This window comes from Lagenorhynchus albirostris, chromosome 14 (assembly GCF_949774975.1).
Source record: "Lagenorhynchus albirostris chromosome 14, mLagAlb1.1, whole genome shotgun sequence".
In the NCBI taxonomy this organism is placed as follows: Eukaryota; Metazoa; Chordata; class Mammalia; order Artiodactyla; family Delphinidae; genus Lagenorhynchus; species Lagenorhynchus albirostris.
The window spans coordinates 74,587,822-74,607,806 of record NC_083108.1 but is presented as its reverse complement, the minus strand read 5'-3'; the positions used below and the strand labels follow the sequence as shown (position 1 = coordinate 74,607,806).

At 51.2% G+C, this 19,985-nt stretch overlaps 1 long non-coding RNA gene across 1 annotated transcript in view; it reads right to left on the bottom strand.

Moving 5' to 3' along the window:
- Nucleotides 1-535: 535 nt before the first annotated feature.
- LOC132503942 (uncharacterized) overlaps nt 536-19,985 on the bottom strand; it is a 24,902-nt gene continuing 5,452 nt past the window's right edge. Inside the window, exons 3-4 of the long non-coding RNA XR_009534674.1 lie at nt 4,077-4,196; nt 536-1,602 (exon numbers count right to left, since the gene is read on the bottom strand). This is a non-coding gene — a long non-coding RNA (uncharacterized LOC132503942). The remainder of the gene's footprint in view (nt 1,603-4,076; nt 4,197-19,985) is intronic.

The following is a 19,985-nucleotide window of genomic DNA, read 5'->3' as shown; positions in this document are numbered from 1 at the left end:
CTGCAACAAGAGAAGTCACTGAATAAGAAGCCAGTGCACCACAACTGAGAGTGGACCCCGCTCGCTGCAACTAGAGAAAGCCCGTGTGCAGCAACAAAGACCCAACACAGCCAAAAATAAAAATAAAATAAATAAAATTAAAAAAAAAAAAGAAAAACAAGTGACATCACAAGTCTTTTGATGCAAGTACACACCACCAGGAATTCCCTGGCTTCCCAGTGGTTAGGACTCTACGCTTCCACTGCAGGGGGCACGGGTTCCATCCCTGGTCAGGGAGATCCCACAAGCCGCACAGCGCGGCCAAAAATAAATAAATAAATAAATAATAAAAGTGAAAAGAATAAAAAGTACATACCACCATCCATGAAGGCGATTTGCCAAAAGAATCGACTCTGAAGCTCATCAAACACCTCTTTCTAACCACTGGTCTATAGGAAATACAGGGGACAGAGAAACACAATAAATGACACTACAGGGATGCAAATGGCAACAGCCAGAATGATTCCATTATTTCTATTGACAATTTTTTCAGGGAAAAGAAATGGGAAGTGGATGTAAGAGACATATAATCAAAAACAATGTAGACACATTGCCTGCAACCTAACTGGAACGAACCAACTGTGATAAAAGAAGAAGAATGGAGACAACTGGGAACTACTGAGTACGAACTGGGTATTTCATAAGATTACCCAGTCATTGCTTTTGGGGTGTGTGTGTGTGATAACAGTCTTGTAGTTGTTTTTTAAAATTTTTATTCTTATTTTTTGGAGATACACACCGAAGTATTTACAAATGAAATGATATGGTGTCTGCGTTTGCATTAAAACAATCCAGTGAGGGTACGTAAATGAAACAAGATGGGCCATGAGTTGATAATTATTGAAGTGGTGGTGGGTATACGGGAATTCCTTCTACCAGTTGCTGTACTCTTTTACGTTGGAAATGTTTCAGTAAAAAAAAGTTTGGAGGGAATTCCCTGGTGGTCCAGTGTTTAGGACTCTTCTCTTCCACTGCAGGGGGCGTGGGTTCTATCCCTGGTCGGGGAACTAAGAGCCCACAAGCTGAGCAGCATGGCCAAATTAAAAAGAAAAAAAAAAAATTTGGAGACCGCTAGCCCAGACCATGAAAACCAACAGACATATGACCCTTACTCTGACCAAATGGTGCCAAGGAGAAGGTTGGCTGAGGAAGAGTGAAGAAATCTAATATTTATTGGGTACAAATTCTGTGCCAAGCATTAGAATAAATTCTCTCTCCTGAGTGATTCTGTCTTTCCTTTTCATCCATTGTGGGCAACTGATCTGCTTGGCTCCATTTTATAGATGAGGAAACTGAGGCCCAGAGACCCAAAGTGACTTGCCATACGATGCCAAGACAAGACTAGGTGCTGATGAGCTAGGACATCTAGCCATTAGGATTTTTTTTTTCTTTGTGACCTTGGACAATTACTTTTCCTCTCTGGGCCTCAGTTTCCCCAGTCTTAGAAGACTGAGCTAATGATTCATAGGGTAAAGTTTACTCTTTGGTGTTCTTCTGCCACTCCTCCATGACCTTCCTGTTTCTTCCTTTCTTCTGTCTTCCCAGAAATGCGTCAGAAGCAGCCTGGTATGGAAGAAAGAGAAATTGAGTCCTGGGTTCAAATTCTAATTCTGCCTTATGCAGACCTTGGTAAGTCACTTAACCTCTCTGAGCCTCACCTTCCCCAACAATAAAATAGGGACGAAAATAAGAACTACCTAGAATGATGGAGACGGTGGACAAATGATGGAGACGGTGCCCAGCTCAGAATCCAGGATTTTGTTCAAGTAAATGTGGGTCTCCTGCAGCTGTCTTCTCTCTCACACTTCCTTTAAAAATGAAGCCCCCAGGAATTCCCTGGCGGTGCAGTGGTTAGGACTCCAAGCTTCCACTGCAGGGGGCACGGGTTCGATCCCTGTTTGGGGAACTAAGATCCCGCATGCTGCGTGTGCAGTGTGGCCAAAAAAATAAATAAAAATAAAATAAAATAATAAAAAATAAAATAAAAATGAAGCCCCCCCCCGATCTTCCATTCACAACTCCCTTTTCTGATTTATTTTTTTCCATATGACTCATCACCACTAAACATTTATTTTTCCTCTTTATTTTGTTTCTCATTATTCTCTCCCACATTAGAAGGTCCTTGGGGACAATTATTTTTATGTGCTAGGCTCGCTGCTATATCCTTAGACCGAGATGCATATGGGCCCTTGGTAAACATTTGCTAAGGAATGAATGAGTTGAGTGAATGGATATTAGAGCCTGTAATGGGACCTTTAGATAAGGTCCACTGTGAGTCAGGAACAGGGCACAGGTCTTGCACAGAGTAGCTGGTCCACAAATACTTTTGTTCTCCTTTTACTGGGACCCCAGAATCTGCTGAGGTTACCTTAGTCAACGTTCAGCTACACTCCATTTACCTGAGGGTGTTCTGACAGTTTCCAGTTTTCGTGTTTCTGGTTATCCCCTAAACAAGCCTCCAAGTGCCTGTCCCAGTAGCTCAGAGTTCTCTGCACTGTATTTCACCGAGGACAGTGGCAGCTACTGTCCTGGGGCCATTTGCAACTTCCCTGATCACAGAGGTTTGACTAAGTGCTTTGTTTAAAGGCAAAAAATGCATCAGCTCAGTGTCTTCACCCTTACGAAGGGGTTACCCAATGCTAAGGTCGGACTTGTCCACAGACCCTTTGGGGCAAAAGAGCTGTGCAGGAGTTACGGTGTTGGTGGAGGGGAAGGGGCAGCGATCTTTTGTCTAGGTGGGAAAGCTGAGGTTTTAGAGGGGGCAGAGCTGCCTAGAACATCACCCCAGAGGTGGGTGTGTAGGATGGAGGCATTGCTGAACACTCTGGGGAGAAAATTCCCTTCTCTGAGCCAAACCATTCCAAGCCAGACCTCGCTCCCCTCTGGGCCTATTGAGAAATATTCCCTGAGATGTTGATAATGTCTTTCCTTTCTGCCTGAGCTCGTGGGATCTGTAGATTGCGCAGGCTTTCAAAGCCATGGCTCTTTCCCAGGAGAACCTTCCTAAGAGACCGAGAGCCCAATTCATTCCCTCTACACTTCAGCGGTTCTTACTCTGCTGTCCTCCAATGAACTCTTACAGGGGTGTCCCCGAATAGGATTCAGGCATCTAGGAACTTGGATGACTCGCAGTGAAATCAGTATTTTCTTCCATTATGAATATAGGTGACCACCCACGGGAACACTCGCACTGGCTATGACTTGGTCACCAAAAGAATCACAGGTATTTTCTTAATCGCGTTACAGGTGTAACTGAGATCCCCAAATGTTGTTTTGCTCATCCTGACTTCAAAGGTACAACATTAGAGCCATGGCTGGATTGTGTGATTTAATGCGTTCCTAAGGAGCATATACGTTACTATATATATTTATTTAGTAACTATGTTACTATTATATTTTTAATATTGCTTTTATTTAAAATTGTAATCCTATGTCTTGCAAAAAGAGAATTCCAAGGCGGTATCCACAGGCTTCATGAGATTGCCCAAGGGCTCTGTGGCCCAAAAAGGTGGTGAAGCCGTTCTTGGTGATGGAGAAAACAAAGGGAGGGTTTGAGCCATGATTCTGAGGCTCAGGGAAGAGCAGAGCCTAGAAACCCCAAATCGGAGCACAGGATGCTTGATGCTGCCGTAGCATTAAAAAGCTCTAGGAAAGCATGCTGAGCAGTGCTCCCCAAAGCATCCAAAGGGGTACGAGGGGCTTCCCTGGTGGCGCAGTGGTTGAGAGCCCGCCTGCCGATGCAGGGGACAGGGGTTTGTGCCCCGGTCCGGGAAGATCCCACATGCCGCGGAGCGGCTGGGCCCGTGAGCCATGGCCGCTGAGCCTGCGCGTCCGGAGCCTGTGCTCCGCAACAGGAGAGGCCACAACAGTGCGAGGCCCACGTACCGCAAAAAAAAAAAAAAAAAAAAGGGGGTACGAGGGTGGCAGCTGAACATAGCTTTATTTGGAACTAAATCCCCGAGGAAGAGAACCATTCCCCTTTCAATTCTTTTTCGGACCTTCGGACTAAGTCCAGGCTCAGATGAGCGCCCACCTACCTGTCTCGATCACCCTTCTAACAATCACTGCAGCATCAGCAAAGCGAGAGCGAACCTCCAGCTCAGAGCCTTGTAACGTTGCTTTCTATCCACTGCTCGCCATTTTCTGGGTTCCTTCTACTGCTGGGAAGTGAGACACAAGTTTGATTTACGGTATCCAGCTAAAGATTTAATTTTCAACAAGTTAGGTGTTTCGAAAAAGTGAGTAGATGTGGACTTCCCTGGCGGTCCAGGAGTTAAGACTCCGTGCTTCCACCACAGGGGGCACAGGTTCGATCCCTGATCAAGGAACAAAGATCCCGTATGCCACACAGTGCGGCCAAAAAAAAAAAAAAAAAAAGTGAGTAGATGACTGAAACATATGTTAAGGAAATCACTGTGAAGGTGAAACCAAGGTATATAAAAAGATCTGCCTCCCCAGCCACTCCCAATTTTACCAGTAATGGAATGGAGGCCAGATACTTGCCCAGTGCCTGCTAATTCTCAGGCAAAGTGCTTGGCTTTCCCCTGTGGCTTCTCCGGCAGCCCGTGGCCTGCAGTCTGCTCCCTCCCAGACTCCTAGACCTCTGGGGGGCTGAGGGGAGAAAGTCGGAGACTCAAAGTTCCCAGCAAGGGTGTCAAACATGCCTTCTGAGTGCCCTGGCTCCAGGGTCCCCCGTCCTGAAGGACCCAGCTGAGTGGGCCTTTCATCGGCCTCTGAGAGGTGGCAACAAGTGTTGGGGCAGAATGCCTGCTGCCCACTGCCCCCACTTCTGCGGACCTGGCCAAGCGCTGGGAGGACTGGAAGCAAGATTCCAGAGGCATCTGGACATTATCAGTCACTCAACTGTCTGGCCAGTACGCTGTGGTGGGGCTGGTGGCAGGGGGCAGAACCTGGCTGGAGGGTAGAGTTAGGAATCCCACACAGATTCCTGGGGCCAGACCCAGCTCCCGGCGGGAGGGAGGAGGGTGGCTGTGATGGACGGGCTGCAAACCCTGCACCCTGCCCGGCCCTCATTAGGCGGTAGCACCAAAGGGATCAGACATTCAAATGATGACGTTTGTCTGATAGAGGAAACAGACAAGGTGGGAGGGGGTTGTCGGGCGGTGGGGAGGGAGCGGCACTTGAGGACAGCAACGGGGAAGGGGGGTGCGAGGGGGTGGGCAGAGCTTGCCCTCTGGTCCACTTGAAGATTCCTGCTTCAAAACTAACCCTGATGGCTTCCAGACAAGTCGGCACCGAGGGTCATTTCTGGAGGCTGTAAGTGTTGCCAGTGGCAGCTGTAAGCACAGGTGTAAATCTGTCCGTGCATTCCTCCCCATCCCCCCTCCCAGCGCTCTGCACCTGAAGCAGGTCCCCTCTATACCCACAAGCCCACTCAGGAGGCCTAAACACACACACACACACACACACACACACACACACACATCCACATGAGCACGCATGCCCACGGTTAATGCTTGGCCTGCCTTGGGGTGTACAAATTTTTTTTTTTTTTTTTTAGTGCTCCTTTAAAGCAAACTCTATCAGCTGTTTGTTAAAGCGAAGCAAACACAAGCCTTGCAAGAAGACCAAGAAGCAGCAGCAGGAAGAGGAGGAAGAAAAAGGACAAGAAATCCTTTTATTTGCTACCATGAAAATGTCCTTTTAAAATACCTTTCTCAGCAGACCGGGAAGCCAGTAAGGGAAGAAGCAGGGCCGGAGGGAAGATGAGTCCTGGTTTATTTGAACTAGTTGGAGTGATGCTTCGGGGAGGCGGGAAACGTCACCTTAACCAGGCTCCTCTCTAGTATCTAACCCCCTCCTCATCGCTCACCACCCTCCCCTGGTTAAACAAAGATCTGCTTTCCCAGGAGCAGCTGGGGACGTTCCCCATCCCCCCCCATCCTCCTCCAGAGGGAGCAGCTGAGAAATTGCATGCACAGCCCCTCTCCATCTCGCCCAGTGCACTCTTGAGAATCTGGAGGACTCTGGCGGAATGTTTCCTCTTCTTGGCCAACTGGACCCTACCAACCAAACCTTCCTTGTGGAGTTGAGTGACTATGTGCTGGGGGGAGGAGAGAGGCTTCCATGCCTAGCCGATGGCAAAGAGAGAGACGCATTGTCTTTTTGCACACTGACTCGGAAGCTCTCAGCCACACATTCCCCCACCCCTACCCCAAAGGCCTTGTAGGGGGCCCCTGGAAACCCCTAATGAATGATAACTTATCTCCTAAATTGCTGGTATCTGACGCTTCGTATGGTGTGAAAACCATATTCCCTTAAGGCTGGAGTCTACTTCGGGAATTGGTCAGTTGGAGTAGCTCAGTCATGATTGAATGGAGGCATTTATACTGTGCTAGATAATCTTCTAGGAAGTTAAGGCATGTGTCGGGAGAGGGGGCCAGGGCGTGTGGCTGGGCTGCCCCAGACCTCCCTGGGCTATCATTTCCCCACCATCTCTCTTCTCTCTACTTTGGGGCATTCCTCTTCCATGCCCTTTCCTTCTGTCCCACATTTTCCTCTGTCGTTCGTTCTCTGTGCTTCTAGTTGTTTTTCTCTTTGTCTCCTGAGTTTATCTCTCTGCCTCTCTGCGGGTGGGTAAGGGTCTCTGTCTATCTCTCGGTGTCTGTCTGTCTCCCTCTGTTTTCTCCTTCCTCCCTTCTCCCCAAGTGTCCCCTTTCTCTCTTGCTTTCACTCTCTCCACACTCCCTTTCGTCATCCTTCTCCGTCTCTCCAACTTTCCTTTCTCATCACTCCCCTCCCCCACCCGCTCTCAGGCTTGGAAGGAGTGGTCCCAGTGTCCTCGAGGATTGAGGAAAGGGATGGTGGACTCCTGCTGCTGACTACAAATTGGGCAGCTGCAGTCTGGGCCTCAGAGTCTGGGGTCATCAGCCATACACAGCTGCGCTGAGAGCCACGAGGCATCCAGGACCCCTCCCAGGAGCCTGAAATCCCTTCAGCCCCGGTCACAGGCAGCCCCCTCCCCATTTACAGAGCTCCTTGCCCCGGGGGCTCTGCCCAAGGACGCTCCAGGCACCCAATCACGTTCCTTCATTTTCCACAAGTGCCATTCCCTCAATAGATCTGACAAACTTTTTTTCTCAGTTCGGGAGATGGAAATGGCCTGGGGCAGATGCGGGGGGGCGGGGGTGGGGGTGGAAAAGGCATTGGACCCCAAGTCAGGACACCTGGTCTCCAAGCCCTACTGGGACCTGAACTCCAATGCAAGGGAAGGAAGAGAGCACTGTCTCTCTGGGATCACTTGCGGTTTTGAGATCCTGAGATTTGGGAAAGGAGCCCACAGCGGCACTAAACCTGGATTGGGAGGCTTGAGGAAGGCTCTCACTGTAGGATCAACTTGGGAGGAGGCCAAGGAGCTTTAGGCTGAGCTGGAAACGGAACTGGGTAAGAGAGCAATGCTTATAGAGAGAGGGCTTAATATATGCTAGGTAGTCTTCTAAGAAAAAGAATATGTTCTTAAGGATACTCTAAATATATATAGTATATATTTTTAGTATATATGTGATGTACTAAGTATATATACACTGAGTCAATACTTTTAGTAAATACATATATAATATGTACTAAGTATATACTGATTGTATCTATTATATATAGATAGTTATAGAGAGAGAGAGAGAGAGATATAGATTGTTATCTGATATCTAGAGAGACGGACAGAGAGATTAGGGCGCCCAAACAGCTAACGCTTAACGAGCACTTACTATGTGCCAGGGGTTAGACTGAGTGCTGTACACACGTGATCTCATTTGCTCCTTGCCTTGGTCCTCTATGGCAGGACCTATCATCCCCAGTTTTCAGAGGGGGCAACTGAAACTCAGAAGAGTTAAGGGACTCCTCCAAAGCTCCAGGGCTCTAACAGGCCCCCTTTTAAAGCGCAGTAGCAGGTGTGCCAACACTGTGCTGGAACGCACCTTGTCTGAAGCCGCAAATGTACCAAGGCCAGCAGCAATTACAGCGGAGCGGGCAGCGCCACAGGCAACCAGTCTTCCCCGCACCGGAGCGCGCACCTGCTGGCTAGGACCTGGATTGTCCTCGCCTCCAGGTAGCCGGGCACACCCATGCGGCCAGCTGAGCCCCACCAGTCTGTAGGTCGCGCCTGGGGGAGACTGGGGTCGTGGAAGTGGATAACAGTCCTCGGAGAGGGGGAGAGGGAGAGGGCGGGCGGCCGTGGTTCCAGTCTTGACTCCCCTCCACACACGGGAACCGCGGTCCCGCCACCCCCAATCCGTTGGCCATTCCTCCTCTCCCAACTGTTTCGTCTGTCGCTTCTCTGATCCGAAAGGGGCGGAGAAACTGAGGCCCAAAGCAGTTTGCGCCAAACGCGTGCGCCAAGCTCGCCAAGCTCTTGCGTGCGCGCCTGGCAGGGACTTGGCGAGCGGAAACCACAGTCCCTGGCCTCCCGCGAGGGGCAGGAAGCGAATGCCAAGCGCAGCGCGGGCACCTCGGGGCCTTGAGCGAAGCCAAAGTCGGTGAAGCGGGCAAAAGAAGAAAGAAAAAACGCGGTTCCGGACTGCTGTTTGGAACGCAGGCATTCATCGAATCATCCACTGGGGTCTGCTCCTAGGACCCCGTGGATGCGGCTTGGGGAGGGGCTGGGCGGGCGGGCGACGGAGCAGGGAGGGCATGGAATCGGATCGAGTTTGTTTCTGTAGCTCGGATCCTGGCAGTTGGTGGCAGCTGGATGTCAACCCGGCTCCAAGCCTCGAGATGTGAACAGCTACCTGGACAAGTGGAAGAATGTGGGAGAGACTCTGGCCTCAACTTCCGAGTCCGGATTCGAGGGGGAGGAGGAGAGAAACAGAAAGACTGGTGGGTGGGAGACCAAAGTGGAGACTGAGCTCGAAAGACCAAGAAAGAGGGAAAGAAGCAGTCCGAGAGAGATTCGGGCCTTAGCTCTAAGCTGGAGGAGGCAACGCGATTCTGGCGACCCTCTTCCTGTACATAAATATTCGGTGCCAGGCCAGCAGGACCTCTGAAGACCCCCTGAGCTCTTGGCGGGATCAAGGGGCAGGCACCGAATGCCTGGTTCAGGGTGAAACCCTTAGCCGTGCATCCCCTTTGCTGTGCGACTCTAGGAAAATCACTCCACTTCTCTGAGCCGCCAGTTCCACCCCTCTAGTTCAGAAAAGAGCACTGGCACGTGGCACAAAAAGACCTTGAAATAAGTGAGTTTACGATTGGTGTCTCCCCTTCCTTCCCTCCAACAGAGTTGCTTTGGACGGAAACACCGGGATCTTCGCTGCCTGGGTTACCGCAGCGTGACCGGAGGAGGTGCTGGAGGAACAAAGTAAGGCAGACACACCGCAGGCGCTCAATAGTTGCTTGTGTGTCACAGGCCTGCCTCAGTCCTAAGTCCTCATCGCATGGGGACACGGGTCACGGGTTACCGAAGCCTTTCAAAGCCGTGCATTATCTCAGTGTTTTAACCGCAGCCGGGAGCCCGGATCCTAGGTGACCCAAGGATGAAGAGTCGTGTACCCAGGAACACATAGCAGGCCAAGGGCTCCAAAGCCCGTGTTCATTTCCACCCTGTCTCCCCAAGTCAGCGCTTCTTGGCATCCCCAGCGCCGTTCCCAGACCACCCAGCCCCAGATCTGCTAGGCGGAGGCTGAGGCTTTGGAGGGAGACGTCCCAGACGAAGAACTTGGAGAGAGACGAAGCTGGGAGAGGGGTGGGAAACCTCGAGCAAAGCTCAGGAGAGGGGGCGACGGCAAAGACCGAAAAGGGAAGAGAGAAGCGGAAGGAGGGAGACAGAAAAAGGGAGAGAGACGCGGAAAGCTAGAGCCCGAGGGAGCGCGGGAGCGCGCGAGCCCGCTCCGGGGCGCGGGGTGCTGGGCGCCGGGTGCAGGACAGCCCGAGGCGCCCAAGCCGGGTTCCCCGCCGCGCCCCACCCGGCCCAAAGGGGAGCGCCCCACCGACCAATTTGGCTTGCACAAAACCCGCGCCCCAGGGGTCTTTGCCAGGCCGCTGGGGCTTGATTCATTTCTTGACTAATTAACTGGAAGCTACGTCGCCCCTTCTTTCAGGGCCCAATTAATTCGCCGCGGGCGGTGGGGCGGGGGTCTTGCGGCCGAGGCGCCCGCCTGGAGCCCCTTTGTGAAGGGCTGTCTGGACCATATTGATTCTACATACACACACGTCCCCCTCCTTCCTTCGTACAAAAAAAAAAAAAAAAAGTCTTGAAAGCTCTGGATTTCGCAGTTTAAGAAGGTTTGTCAGACTCGGAAACCGCCCTTCCCCCCCTCCCCCGCCATTGCATTTGCTTCCAGAAGGAAGGGACCAAAGGATCAAAGCAGCTGCAGATCTGCCTGGGAAAGGTTTAAATGGACTGTCTCCTCCCAAAAGGGCAAAGAAGTACAGGAAACAGATCACCCCTCTGTACCTACCGTATGTATGCGCGGTGCACCTACGACCTTGTCGTTAAAAGCCAGACAAGAAGTTAGACCATCCCCAGGTTGAATCTCAGCTCCACGAGGGACTAACTAGCTGTAGGAGCTCGGGCAAATCTGTATGTCTCTGCATGACTCAGTTTCCTCATCTGGGAAATGGACATCATTGAGAAGGCGCCTGCCTCCTCGGATTGCTGTATTTGGTGGGCTGATGTGTGGGAAAGCTCTTAGAACATTATCTTCCTCGTGGGTATTTCACAAATCTTATCTCCAATAAATAGGATTTTTTTAAACAAACCCATTTTGCAGATGAGAAACAAAGGGCTAAGGAGAGCGGACCGGCTGCAAAAAGATGCGGGTGTCTGATTCCAAGGCCGAGAAACTCCAGAACGAAATTTACCAGAGCTTCGAGAGTGCTTGGCGGGCTGGCTGGGTGTGGAGAGCACTCTCCCGACCTAGCGTTCCCAGAGGCTCCCTCGTGTGAGGCTTGAGGTTTCTTCCCGTCCACCTACCCCCATCCTCGCTCCAGTTCGGTAACTTAAGCGGGGGAGCGGGAAACCCTAAATCCCGAAACCTTTTGGGTGCAGCAACGCGGCACCCAGCGCGCAGCAACGAGGGCGATTTCCGAGCGGTCGTCGAAATCGTCGAATCGATTGTATTGACCTCGCCGTGGGTCAGCTTGTCTCTTCTATCGATCAACCCAACGAAGTCTAGGACAAAAATATAGACGGAAGGAAATCACAGCCGTCTTTGGAAAGCTGGTGGGAAGTGGGCTTGCCGCTGTGCGAGGGCGCGTGGGTGACTCAAGGCTGTCCCACCCCCTCGCAGCGAGTCGGGGGAATGAGCTTCTCACCCCACTGCCCTTTATTCGATCACTGATTCATTTTTTAGTTTGTTCTATTTTTAAAACATAGAAACCAAACAAGAATTAAGTTTATTCAATCAAACCACATTTGATGAACACACCGCACGTGCCAGACTGCGCCGGGCCGGGCACTGGGGTACTGAGGGGAGGAGTCTGCACAGAAACATCAAACCCTGGTGGGGGGGGTTGTAGAATCTTCTTTGCGGTCACTTTTTAGCAATGCGACCTTGGAGGAGACTCCCTAGCTTTCTGTCCCACAACTTCTGGTCTGTAGAGAGCAGCCATGCTGCTCAGTCCTAGGCTAGGTGTACCTGATGAAAGGAAAAAAAACGGATCGGAGCGTCTAGAGGTTAGATCCCTCATCACAGCCCCAAGGCAAGGTCGGAGCTGGGAGGAGCAGATCTGGGGCTGGCCTTTGCAACCTCAGTGGGTATACACTTCTGCTCCCCCTAAGCCGGCCCAGGATGACCACGCCCGGCCAGGTCAGTAGCGCCACCAGGATTTCCAGGGCTCCCAGACTCTGCCTCTTCCTGGGAGCGAAAATTCACCCAGCCTTCCCTCTCCCCAGAGCGCAGAAGAGCTGGGGGCTGACTTTAGTTCAGCCTTCCTGCCCTAAGACCTGGAGCTTAAGCCCTCTCCCACACCACCTTTCCTGGGCCTTGACTTTCCTCATCTTTAAAATGGGAATTCTCTCTTTTTTTAAAACTGCAGTGAACAAAGCTCAGGACCGTAAGCATCAAGCTGGCGAGGACCCATCTCTTCACCCACGTGTCTCCGGTGTTCAGCAGAGGACGGGGGCAAATAAGCCTCTCGGTCAGTATTTTGTGGGATGACCAAGTGGATGTTTCTATCCACTACACCAAATTTCTCTTCCCACTACCAACTTTGCACTGTCTCGTGTCAGAATCTGTCTGGGGGAGCAGCTAACAAATTTAATGCCGTTTTTTAAAAAGTACTCTTTGGAAGTGGTCACTTGTTTTTTCATGTGCACAGAGAATCCCCTGTAGTTTGATGCCTTCTTTCCCTTTCTTCACTGACTTTCATTCCTATATCAAAAGATTATTTACTGAGCACCTACTAAGTGCCAAGCAGTGGGATCAGAGCTGGAGATGTGATGAGTCCCATCCCTCCAGGAGCTTACAAGGTGGAGAACTAATACTAGACTCTCCTACCCAGGCCATGTAGCCGATTAACTTCTTTGGTTAAGGTTGATTATTTTTTTCTCCTTTCTAGCTCTATAAGAAACTTTGGACAAGATGGCAATGTCTAACACAGTGCCTGGCACACAGAAAGCACTCAGTAAGTGTGGCGTGAATTTATTCTTCCCCAAATTGTAGCCCACAGCTCCTCCTTTGGCTGTGCAAGGGCCAGCCTGAGGTCTTAAGTGCCTTCAGAGAGACACTCCCAAATGAGGACTCTGGCAATGTGCAGTGCCCCAAGTCCCCAAGGAGCCAGAGATCATCCCAGCCCTGAGATTCCCAATTCCAGATGCAATTCTGGTTGGTAAGGCCAGCCACTCAGATTAGACGGAGCATACCTGGGCCGGGGGACCACTAGATTGGCCTTTGCAAAAAGGGACATTGGACGGTGAGGTTCTGCAAACCGTGTACCCTTTCTGCATCTCCATTACCTATCTGGCTGTCCTCCTTTCCAGACCACTCCCCCCAAATGCGAGCGCGCGCGCGCGCACACACACACACGCACGCACGCACGCACGCACGCACACACACACCCCTTTCCCAGTAAACAGGAGCTAGTGCAGGTGACACCTAAGAAACGAGGCACTAGTTTGCCCTGAGAACCATCTTTCCCCACATCCCCGTTCTTGCCCAGCCTCTCTTGGTCCAGCTCCCTGATCTGGCGGGGCTCTGGGTGACCCTCTCCCGCTCCAGACTCCAGGAACAGCTCCGGTCTCCTGGTGCATCGGGACTGCCACTGTGATCGCTCAAAACCGAGGTCCCAATCCCGCGCGTCGGCGGAGATTCGCTCAGGCCTTGCGGGGTACAGGAGGACGACTGTCCGCCAGCCTCGTCTCCCCCCAGCGCCATCCAGCGGGCGAGACGGCAAGGGCACCCTGGGCAGAGGTTCCTGGCGAGTCCCTCCTGAAACGAGGTACGGAGGTTTCCAAGCGGGAAGCGGTCCCTTCCTCCAGCCACCCCCCACCTCCAACTTAGGGCACATCTATCTCCTACCCTCCCCAAGTACTCCCCGCATTGCTTAAGGCTGATTCGGGTTCACCCAGCGTTCAATCCCCTCCCACCCCCTTTTATTTATGCCCAACATATGCACTGGACAGGGAAGTTTTTAAAGGAAGGGGGAAAAGGAAAAGAAAGAAAAGTGGGGAAAATAGTGTTTGCTCCACTGCTTAGAAACTTTCCTGTGGCAGCTCGGAGGTTTCATCCCAGGCTGGGTTGACGCTTTGCCTCTTTTTGTTGCGGACATGTTAAATCCTGCCTTCCTAATTCTACACCCATGACCTGATACTGGCTGGAGTCAGGCGCCTTGATTCCCTGCCCTTGCATGCAACCTGGGCTGGAAAGCCTCCTCCCCCGTGATCCCCGTAGGTGCCAACCCCCCGGTGATGGGTCTCCAGAGTGGCAACTCATATGCGGACAGAGCCCTACACGCAGAGGGTGAAAAACACCCCTCTTGATACACCCGGAATGTTATCGCTAATTTTTTGGAAAAGTGCCTGTGTACACACATATTACATATATTATTGAGCGGGTTAGCTCAAGACTAAAAACAGCGAACAACACTTGGGGTGGGGTGGGGGCGTATTCTCCAATTCCCTGCTAATTTGTAACAGACAGACTTTATTGCTCCGAGAGAAAAGGAGTAACTGCGGTGCGGCAAAACAAATTTCACTCTGTCTATATTGATCAAATGGGAGTCAGCCCCGTGAGGTGTGATTACAATGCACTTTTAAATCTGAGATTTAATTTCATATTTGGGGCTACTTGCAAGTCCATATATACACACTTGTACCCACATAGAACATCTTAGAAACACACATGCATATTCTATTATGTTTAAATAACGCAGTGAAGTATAGCCTTGAAGTTGGGCCCATAAACCGCTCAGCTAGCTCTCCAAACATTAGGAAGATCTAAACTGAAGCTCAAAAAGCATCTGGCTCTACTCTCTGAAAGCCCACCTCTTCTCCAGATTCAGCTGGGGGCAATGTTCTGATACCCCAACTAAAGGGAATTTACTTTTTTTTTTCTTATCCCTCTCTCACCCAATCTCTACAACTCAAAAACTTTATACTGATTCAACTCCAATATCCCTGTTATATAGAAATCTGTCCCATTCCCTTAAAAAAAAAAGAATTCATAACCCACACTCAAAAGGGCTTTCATTGACTCCAACAATTCTCAGTTCTAGACGGAGGAATGAAATAGAGGAGCCTGTCCTGGTTATCCACGGCATTAATACAGGGACATAAAAGTGAGTGCAACATCATATATTTACTTGTCTAATAGAAAAATCCTAACTCTGCTGCACCGTCCTCCCCCCAACACCCCAAAAGAATTAGGGTCCAGCCGTGGATGGGTGGGTGGGGTAGAAGGGGGGATTGAAATGAAGCCGCTTGGAATGGAAAAAAAAAAAAGCAAGGCATTATTTACACCTGCAAACTCTGGACGGTTGTATTCGGCCCCAATTGGCTTAATTGTAAATCTTTTCCGCATGGCCCCAACTCCTGGACGGAGCGTCTGGGTTTAATAATGCGCCCGGGTACCCCAGCAGCGCTGAGCTGCAAAGACAGAATCCCCCGCCCCACGCCCACTCAGCTCAGAGGTCATTATAGCAGACCCCTTCCCCCCCTCCCAACCCAAACCCTGCTTGAGGTACCAGAAGACCAGACTCAGACTTGTGGGGAACTCGTATTTTACCGTCTGAAGACAAGAGAAGTTATTTCAAAAGCAAATATACCCTCCAAGTCAGAAGTGGGAGGTGGCGCTCTCCCCCCTCCCGCACCCTCACCCCCATCTCCTGAGTGTTTGACTTGCACCGGGGCCGAGTGGGGAAAGAGAGGCGTCTACACTGGAAGCCAGAAATAGCCTAAGACTCCCCAGGCTGGCAGCGTAAGGCTGACCTGTTCGTAGAACTTGCTGCTAAGAAAACATGTAAAAACACACCCCCGCGGTGGGAGAGGAGATGGCTTCCTCCACCCTACCCTCTCTCTGCACGCAGAAAACCTCCCCGGGCTCAGCCTGGTTCCCTCGGAGAATGGCAATTGCAATTCCTTGCAATTATTTTTCCACCACTTTGAGAGACAGAGGGTGCTACATGACTCTTTTCTGTTGGGTACCCCCCTCCCCAAGGTCTTTACTATCCCCCCCACTCCCCCGCCCAGCCCCCGCCCCATTAGTCCTTTGCCACCGGAGTGGGACGGGAGTTAGGAATCGAGGCTGCAGAAAGACACATCGGACGTCCGGGGGAGGTCAGGAGCTCCTAACTCAATGCCCCCCGTGATCCCAGTTTTAGGGAAAAGACGTGAGTTCCGCGGGCAGGGCCGACCGCGCTCCCACCCGGGATGCCCGCCTCGCCCCGCCCCGGCAGCCGCAGACGGAAGGCAGGTAACCCGCGCAGGGAGCCAGTGCCCGCGGTCGCGGGTTCCCGGGCCTGGAGGGACCTTGTCGCGACTGAGAGCCGGGGCAGGCCAGCCTGTCCGAGACCCCTTTGCTTCCCTGCGGGCCAGTGCGGACGTTGGGGCGGTGGGGGGGGTCCCCGATCCGAGCACCGGTCCCCTCCACCCCCGGGTGCGGGTGTAATCCGAGGCCGCGAGCGTCTTCTCTGGTTCCGCGCTGGGCCAGGCCTGGAGCCGCACTGAGGCACGTCCAGCTTCCGTACTGGGAACCGGGGGAGGGGGAGAGGGCAGCGGTAGGTGAAGCCGCCCCCCGCTCCCCCGCCCCGGGCCGAAACCTTCGCCAAAAGGACCTTAGGAGGAGTACAGGGCTGTCGCTGTCTCCCACTCCTTCCGGGGCCTGAAGTTTTCCTTTCCCAAGTGAAAGGAGGAAAGGGCATTAGGAGGGAACGCAGGGGGCAGGTTGGTTCCGAGATCCGTAAGGCCGCTCCTCTCTGCCCTCCCGCCCGCCCGCCCGCCCACCAGAAGGATTTTTAATATTTGGCTTGGAGATGAAATGAACTGAGGCCTGGGCGCCAGCTCTCAGGAAAGGCTCTCTCACAATTCCAAACAGTCCCTCTTTCTATGTCAGTGTGTGTCTCTGCCTCCCTCTCTCTTCTTCCTCTAAAACATAAATACAAATTTAAAAAGAAAGGAAACTTCTCGAGCCCTCCTGTATTCCAAGCCCAAGCTGGAGACTTTTTAAAAGGCTTCTGGGATCTCTAAGGCCAAAACTTTCACCCAAGCCTTCAGCTGGCTTGTACCAATCACTCCCTGGATATCCCACAAGACTCCAACAGGATTTATGTATTATTTGCAGACAAGGACGATTGGGTCGGGAGAAAGGCATCTCTGACTTAAAATGAAATCACATTGTTGAGGCCTCTAATTTCTTTCACTGACACAGAGGAAGAGGCTCCCCAGGTTGCCAGGTAATTAACACACAGAGGTGCAGCGACCCCTGCGCAGTTATCTGAATGGCCGTGGTAGAGGCTCAGTGATCACAGAACGCAGAGCGAGTAAAGGAGCTGGTGCCTGATTCCAAATTGTGAGAGGTGTGTTTGGCCGGAGAGTTGGTGGCCGTTCGGTGACAGACAGGCTAGGCCTGGAGTCAGGATCCTGCATCTGCAACCCAGATCCTGGCCTTGGAAGCAGGTTTGTAAGTCCCCTACCTGCCAAGCCTGCCAGAGGAGCAGGTGAAACCACCTTCCAAACACCCCGTGTCTTAGAACCACAAAAGGGTATATTGTCCATAAGATTGTACAAGGGAGGAGGAATTTGATCAGTTTCCAATATGACAGTAAAGGCCTGGAACACTAAATGCCCACACCCCTCCAATCCCCCAAACCCCTTGACCACACAGGCAAGACAAATTCCTCCCCAAAGCCATTGCTCCCCGAGAGACAGCTATATCTCTTGCGGGCTTCAGTGGATATGAAAGAATCTCTGTCAGCGTTACCTCCTTTCCTGTCTCTTCACCCTACTGGATTTGGGAGACATGAAAACATTAACTTTGGGAACACAGGAAGATTGTCTGGCTGGCAAGGAGCAGTGGTGAGGCTACAAGAAAGAAATGAAAAGAAGAGAGGAAACACACACACACACACACACACACACACACACACACAAAACTTCGGTGCTCACTGGTCCCTTTCATTTATCTCCTGTCTTCCCTCTCTGCTCTCACCCTTTTTAATTGAAACCCAGTAGGGGAAACAGTAATGGATATTGTGCTCAAATTGAGAAAACGTGTCTGTGGCTACCGGGGGACAGTTAGTTCAGCAGATTTGGAGGAGCTGATCTTTCTTTGCCCTGTCAACCTCCCTGACAGTAGCGGTCATCTGATTTGCCATGGCCTCTCACTTACAGATCACCCTGTTCCCTCCGCCCCGTCGGCTCTCACAGGGCAAGACCCCACTGCCCCGGTGCCCCTGGCACCTAACAACAACACCAGAAATAATGGATAGAAGCAAAAGCAGGAAGTCACAGAATTAAGGGCTCCTGTACAGTTGACACCCTCAATCTGCAGTTGGGGACTGGAGAATATATTTCCCTTCACCCTTTTTAAAGTATTCTGTCCCAGAGATCTCCACCACACCCCCAGGCCACATTCTTGGGACACATCGCTGAAGGGCCATTTATACCCTTACCTGTCTCGACTGAAAATCTGGAACAGGACATTGAAGGAAGAAAGATTTTGGGTGTTGAACGGTGCCTGGTGCTTGAGGCCAAAGTCAGCTCTGCCTCTGTGTCTTGCAGATTCTGGGTCAGATAAGATGAGAGGAAAAATTCCCGGCCTCTTCCTAGTGAATTCATTTCTGCTGGACTAAGAAATGTCCATTGCATTATCTTGGGGTTTTTTTTTTTAAGTAATTGGGTAAAACACACAAAGAGAGCATTGAAGATGTAGATTGGTTTGAAATTAGGAACCCACAATTAGTTCCTTTTCCTGACAGAGAGAGAGAGAGGGGTAAAAAACCTTCACAGATGTATAAGAGGCGTGCTCCCCAGACACACACACACTTCCTGCATCCTTGCCTCCCTGCTTCCCTTCCAACTTCTCTAAATCACTAGCCGTTTACAAATTTGCCATTTTGCAGAGTGATCGGCTTTGATGAAAGGTGGGTGCTAATAAGAATAATGCAGAGGGTGAAATCTTTTCATTTTGCCTCTGCCAAAAACATATTTACATTAAAGGGAGGTATGATAAGCATGGATTAAGTGTATAACGAATGATGCTCTAGAAACAGCATAAACCAACTGGCGCCAAAGTGAGCCTCTGTACTAAAAATACTGCTTACCCAAGCTAGACAACTTTGACAATCTTCTCTCTCTCTCTCTCTCTCTCTCTCTCTCTCTCTCTCTCTCACACACACACACACACACACACACACACACACACACACACTTCAGACTCTTGTACTGAATCGCCCTAATCAATAATTTAGAGGGCTATCAGAGGACAGGGAAATGTGCCTTACAGGAAAGCCCTGTGCTGCTGGGGCGAGACAGAGGCTAGAAGCTGGGGTTTAGAACCCAACATGCTGCCCTTCACCCTGGGCTCCTGCCTTGGAAAGGAGGGAGAGAGAGAAAGAGAGAGAGAGGATGGGGGAGATCAGAGCATTGGAACAGGGGTGAGAGCCAGCTCTGGGGAAAAGGGTGACTTTGGGGATACCAAAAGCAGAAAGTGATACTTCCAACCTACACAAATGGGCCCAGTGCTCTTCTATCTCTTAGGACACATTATCTTCCCAGCCAGGGGTGTGAGGGGAAGGTGTTTACTTGAATCCCGGGAAGAGGTATCGCCAGCCTGTCATGGTTCCTGGAGAAGAGGAGGGAGGGAGAGAGGGAGGAAATACAGAGGCAACCCAGAAATCCAGAAAGGTAGGAGAGAATTCAGAGAGGACCAAGAAAGCCAGAGAAAATAGAAAGGGAGAAGAAGAAAGAATAGAAAAGAGTAAATCAAAAACAGAAAGAATAAGAGAAGTAAAGGCTGGGAGGTAGCGACTGAGGAGACATATAGAAGCCAAGAACAGGATAGATGCCAGGCAGGGAAGAGAAAGTAAAAGAAAACACAGGAAAGACCACAGATCTGCAGTCACAGAATCTTGAAAGACAGAGAGACAGGAGAGCCAAAAGAAAAAAAAAGGAAGGGAAACAGAAATGGGTGCCCTGTCTGATGTAACCAAGAGGATTGTGCCTACCCCCGGAGGGAAGAAAGATGGGTAAACTGACCAAAGAGATTGATTCTGAAGCCTCCAGACCTGAGAAGAACTAGGCTCTTAAAGCAAGTTGGGGGCGGGGGGCGGGCAGGGCGCGCCGAGGGAAGATGCGAAACTCTAGGAGGAAGGTCAAGCCTCCCAGGTCTGTGAAGTCCTCCTTTGGCTTCAGAGCTGCGTGTGGGAGAGTCAGGGTTTGGGGTAGCACAGGAGTGCTAATGTGGGGAGGAGGGGGCTAGCGGCGATTTGCGAGAGGAAACAAGAGCAGTAACCTAGGCACTCCCAAGGGAGCTGCCTCCCTGAGGTCCGCGATAAGAAAA